The 6,000-nt window shown below is 47.0% G+C and overlaps 1 non-coding gene across 1 annotated transcript; it reads left to right on the forward strand.

Moving 5' to 3' along the window:
• The first annotated feature begins 2,215 nt into the window (after positions 1-2,215).
• TRNAW-CCA (transfer RNA tryptophan (anticodon CCA)) lies at positions 2,216-2,288 on the forward strand. The gene has a single exon. It is a non-coding gene; the product is annotated as a tRNA-Trp (tRNA).
• The last annotated feature ends 3,712 nt before the right edge of the window (positions 2,289-6,000 follow it).

The following is a 6,000-nucleotide window of genomic DNA, read 5'->3' on the forward strand; positions in this document are numbered from 1 at the left end:
TAAATGCTTCTAGAGCTTTGTGAAGGGTGCTGCCTTGTCTTTGAAGCCTGGTTTGGCTTTTGTTTTTGTTTTATATTGAATATCAGGGTATTTACAATGATCTTTTGGAAAAAGTGATTCAAAAGGGAACCAAATTGAGCTGTGAAATGTGTTCCTCTGACCCTCTAGGCCTCTTCTATTTCAGGTCTTTGCTCTGGGGCCAGCTGACATGGAACACTGATGCCATAAATTGCTGATTCTGCTATTTCTTGAAGTATTGGGTCAGTGAATCAGGGTTTGCTAGGTCAGAATTTTTTTGACATCAAGACCCTCTTCTCTGGGCCTTGGGCAATCCAGTTTCTAGGATGAGGTTTTGAGGCCCTCAAGAAAGGCCCTTAGCCCCCATCTTTGATTCCTATGCCTGAGGGAAGGTCAAGATTCAATTCCCTGTGACACCCAGCAGTGCCTGAAGTACTGCCAGGACTGTTTTTTTCCTCCAGTGAGAGAGTCCCAAGTGTCCTGGATGGCAAGCAATTCTTAACTGGAGAACAGTAGCAGGAACAGGCCTGGAGGGGCCAGGGAGGAGGCACAAAAGCTGAATGGAGTTGCAAGGAAAGCACGGTTTAGAAGAAACTGTAGCCTTAATAGCTGTGTAATTACTTCTGAGCAAAAGACATCACCAGGTTTAATTTCACATGCCCTCACCTCCCCTTACCCTTAGAACCAGAGAAAAGGAGATTACTTAGACCAAGGCTGAACTGGGCAACTCTCAAACCTAATGTCTTTATCAGAGGTTTATTTCATCTCAAGTTGGGGCTTTTCCAGATTTGAAATAAAAGCATTTTCTGCTCGAGTTTTTTTAACTTGCCCATCAATAGTATGTAGCCCTTAACCTGAGGGTTATTAGAATCATGTAAAAGTTGAAATTAAAGAAAAAGCTCTCCTATTAACTTGCCCTCCTACCATCTCGCTCTTGGTTGTGGGGGAGGGGGAAGAGACCTCCAGAAAGAAGTCACGTTGTGGGCTGTGGGGGCAGGATAGAAAGCACTGTATTGCCACCCCGAGGCCCCACCGCTTGGACTGGAGACCACTAAAAGTGTAAGTACCCTATTTGCAAGAATAGCCCTTATGTCCGCGGTCAGAAATTGGAGCCAGCCCCCTACCCTGGCTTGAATCTGCACCTCCAGTCTTAAGATGGATGCTTCTTCAGCCCTGATGATTGGCTCTTGCAGCCCTGAGCCCCAGTCTCCTCTGTGTCTGGTTTTCCCTTGCCCCGCCTTTGCCAGGGATTCATTTTCATTACCATGAAAAAAGGCACAGGCCTTTTTCAACCTGTGCATCAAGGACCAAAAGAGGTCCTTATAGGAGGGCCCTGTGTCGGATCCTCTAAGGATTGCAAAGGGGCTTCCCCTGGTGGCTCCGTGGTAAAGAATCCGCCTGCCATTGTAGGAGACTTGGGTTTTTAAATTATTGGTTTGGCGGTGCTGGGTTTGAGTTGTGGCACGCAGAATCTTCTATCTTTGTTGCAGTGTGCAGGATCTTTAGTTGTAGCATGTGAACTCTGAGTTGTGGTATGTAGGATCTAGTTCCCTGACCAGGGTTCAAACCCAGGCCCCTTGCATTGGGAGCGTGGAGTCCTCGCCACTGGACCACAAGGGAAGCCTGAAACAGGTTCTTTTGACGGTCATGATTGAAATGGAGCTACAGCTAAAGATTCTTCCTCCTGCTTTATTCTTTGGCTAGGTTTTGAGGCTTGTTTTCTCTTGGGCTTTTCTTGCAGGTCTTACACGCCTTGTTTAAAAATAAAGCAAATTCTCCAAATTATGACAGATTTTTGATGACTTGATGTTCTGTAAAATCTTGCTTGGTTCAAATATTTCTTCTAAAAAATCACCTTTTCCAAAGTCTAGGTCTTGGTAGGACAACTGCAGGGGAGTTAAGATGCTAATAGGTATGTTCAGGTCCCTTGTACTAGGCACACATGAGAGTTAGGATCCATCAGGCCTTGCCATTGGTTCTTGGGTTGCCCTTCTGGGGTGATTTCTGCTGGGGCAAGTGATGTTAGCTGCCTCAGACCTTTATGCTGTTAAGAAAAACCTGTTGTTAGAAAAACGTATTTCAGGGATAAAATTGAATGTAAGGCCAGGTGTTGTCGAATCTCAAGGAAATTGCAGTGTAAAGTCAGTTTCTCATAAATCTGATAACCAGGAGACTGATTTGAGGTAACATTGGGGCTTTCCTGGTGGCTCAGAGGTTAAAGCGTCTGCCTCCAATGCAGGAGACCCAGGTTCGATCCCTGGGTCGGGAAGATCCCCTGGAGAAGGAAATGGTAACCCACTCCAGTATTCTTGCCTGCAGAATCCCATGGATGGAGAAGCCTGGTAGGCTACAGTCCACGGGGAAAGAGTCGGACATGACTGAGCGACTTTACTTTCACTTTCTTTTGGTTCATTTGGATGGTGGTGGGCCCACTGTATGCTTTTTTCTTTTGGCTGCACTTTGTGGCTTGCAAGATCTTAGCTCCCCAACAAAGGATTGGACCCAGGCCCGGCAGTGAAAGAGCTGAGTCCTAACCACAGGACCACCAGGAATCCCCTTGAGTGTATGTTTTTGTTTTTGTTTTTATTGGAAGATAATTGCTCTACAATGTTGTGTTGGTATCTGTCATACATCAGCATGAATCAGTATAAATACTTCCCCTCCATCCCTTGAGTGTATGTTAATGAGAAGGATTGAAATGAAGGGCGGGAGATACAGAGGGTGATATCAACCTACAGAGGTTAAAAGAAGCAAGGGTAGGGTTCTTTCCTTAAAGCTTTCAGGAAGTTGAATTGACCTCTAAGATTGCAAAGGCCTTGCAGGGGCTGAACAGGCCCTGCTGCTTCTCCCTTCCCGAGGCTGCTTTCCTGTCTCAGCACTGAGGGCCTGTCCACCACCTTCCATTCCCCCAACCCCCATTCTCCTGCCTGGATGCCCTTAGTCTCTGATGTTCCTAAGGACATTGATTATGCCATGAAGGTCTTTAGGCCCTGTGTTTTTGAGTATGTTGCCTTGGTTTTTAGCTTCCAGAATGAAAGGAAAGGAAACCCAGAGGGGCAGGGAAACTTTCCATCCCAACCCTTGGTAACCTTACCCGCCCCAGAGCCTCAGAAAGCTGGCTGGCTCCTCTTCCAGCTGAGTCCCTGTGGCTAGCTCCTCTTCCAGCTGATCCTCTTTGCTGCTGATCTATTATATGCCCCCCCCCCAGTGACAGCTCACTGTCCCCACCCCCATGCCCCGAGGGAGACCAAAGCCAGCCATCAGAGTCTGACTGTTCATCTTTCCCTTTCCCCGAGGTCTTTTCCCCAGCACATTTCTTCAGTAGCTAGGCAGCCACCTGTGAAAAACAGAAGGGGCGGGAAGGGGAACTTCCAATCCAGTGTTAAGACCACACAGCCAATGCAGGGAGCATGGGTTTGATCTCTGGTCAGGGAACTGATTCCCACATTTCTCACAGCATGGCCAAAAAGTAAAAATTTTTAAAGGTAAAGAGTGACATGTTGAAAAAAAAAAAAAAACGGAGGGGAAGGCTCCTTTTGAAACAAAAATGTCTGAAGCCCTGCAGAGTGACAAGAAGCCTTTGTCCCATTCCTCTCTGTCCTTCGTTTTTTCAACTGGCTCAGTTCTGTATCTGTATTCTCCAAGTTTACCTCCACACCTGCTGTTCCAGCCAGGTCTTGTCACTTCACCCATACAGTTGCCATGAGCTCACACACATACTGGGGTTTCGATTCATGGTTTGAATGTAAAAACAGGACAGTCAGCCTTGTCCATTTCACCCGGGCAATACACAGAGCAGTAAGTCAGCCTGGAGCCACTCCACTGAACTGTAGTTCTCATCCTCAAAGTTCTTGGGGTAGGGCCTCTGATGACAGGGGTTGGGGACTTACTATGCAGGAGGGCTGCAGCCATGGGGAGAGCTGCTGAAGCCTGGCTTGAGGAGGATTCCCCCTCCCATCCTTTTCCTGCAGCCGTCTCCCACGGGGCCTGTTACTACTACTCAGCTGCCACCAGGGGGAGCCAAACCTGCTCAGGGCTCTAAGCACCTGCTAAGAGCTTAGAGCTCTCCAGGTCCCCTCTTCCCCTTTATGTCGCCAGCAGTCAGGGTGACAACACGGTGCTCAATTCTCACTCATTCAGCAGACAGGAAAGTGCACACAGTGTAAGCACATTCCAAGTGCTGTGCTAGATGCTTAGAACTCAGAAAGGAAACTGTTATTTACCCGAAGCACTTGTCTAGAGGGTGAAATAAGGCATTACAACTTGGTGTGATAGAGATTATGATGAGGGAAGAGCCAAGTGCGATGGGAGCACAAGAGGGTCACCTGAGCCAGTGGTGGAAGTCAGGGAAAGCTTCCTCAAGGAAAACATTTTGACTTAAAGCAGTTGCTTACAAGTTGGCCAAAGGGGTTCGGGGAGAAGGGTCTTTCAGGCAAAAAAATAGCAAAAAAGAATGCAGCTGAGGAGGACTTCCCTGGTGGTCCAGTGGTTAAGACTCTCTTCCAATGCAGGGGATGTGGATTTGATCCCTGGTTGGGGAACTAAGATTCCCCATGCCCTGGGGCAACTAATTCTTTGCATGGCAATGAAGACCCAGGGTAGCCCAAAAAAAAAAAAAAAAACCAAGAATGGGGCTGGTATGTGTGTGTGTGTTTACAGGTAAGATGGGGAGCTGTAATGAGTAACGGGGGTGGGAAGACCAGATCATAACGGATGGTATAAGAATGACTGGATGCCTGTCTTCCCAGGGTACTTAGTAACAGCACCCCCTTCCATGCTGTCCTGGTTTGGATAATTGAGTAAGCTATCACATGCTATCCTACTTGTAAGACATACTAAGGAATGTGAACTTCATTCTAGGAGCAGAGAAGAACCCCTGAAAGTTGGAAGAGGGACCTGACAGGATCAGATCCAGACAGATAAAATAGACTGGCAGTATGTGAAGAATGGATTGGGTGGAGCTAAGTGTGGAGGAAGGTCAGTTATGGAGCCATGCAGTTGTCCAAGGGAGAGATGAGGGTGGCCAGGGCGAGAGAAGTGTTGGTAGAGAGAAGACCAATTTGTACTTTTGGGCAGCAAAATGCAACAGAACCTGGTGGATGCTGGTACCGTGGAGGATGGGGCTGCCTGTGGAGAGGTTGTGGTCATCAATATATTTTTGCCCAAATGCCTTTTCCAGATAGTTATGAGGCAGTGGGGCTGCAAACCGGGCCAGCCTTAAGTATCCTGGATATTTGAATCCAAAGGATAAGGAAAAGTGGGAGGAGGATATGTAACGGGAGGAAAGCTAGGGAACAGTGAAGAAAGGTAAAAAGAGTTTTAAATGCACAAGGTAAAAACCTGGATTATAGGTTATCTAAAAGAGAACAATAAATGGAAGCCAACATAGAAGGCTGTACAGGAAAGAAAGGTGGATATTTTTAAAATTACAGTTTACAACAGCATGTGACCATTAGGGAGACGTGTGTAAAAAGCCTTCACCCATAATCTGCTGCTCCATGACAGGGATGATGATTTTGGTGTATTTGGGAGGTAGGCATGAGTGAGGCAAGAGCGGAAACAGCAGGTGAACTAGAGAAAATCTATGGTAACAGTTTAACAGGGTCCAAGGCCAGATTTACAAGGCTACATCACCAACCCAGCTAGGGAATGGCAGTCAGAGACTCATTGCAAAGGAGGGCAAAGGCTTCAGAGCCTTGTGTCCATGCTGAACAGGATCCTTGTTTTCTTCTTAATTAAAATGTTCATTTTGAGATAGTTAGATTCGCATGCAGTTGTGAAAAATAATTCAGAGATCCCATACCCCCTTTACCCACTTTCTCCTGCTTGTCACAGCTTGCAGAGCTAGAGTGTAATATACAACAGAATCAATATATTGACACAAGCAAGATACAGACAGTGCCATCGTCACCAGGAGCCCTCACAGCCGCTTCCCTCCCACCCCTGCACCCTCCCTTGTCCCTGGCAACTACTAATCTGTTC

The sequence above is a fragment of the Bos taurus genome, chromosome X (assembly GCF_002263795.3).
Source record: "Bos taurus isolate L1 Dominette 01449 registration number 42190680 breed Hereford chromosome X, ARS-UCD2.0, whole genome shotgun sequence".
Taxonomy (NCBI): Eukaryota; Metazoa; Chordata; class Mammalia; order Artiodactyla; family Bovidae; genus Bos; species Bos taurus.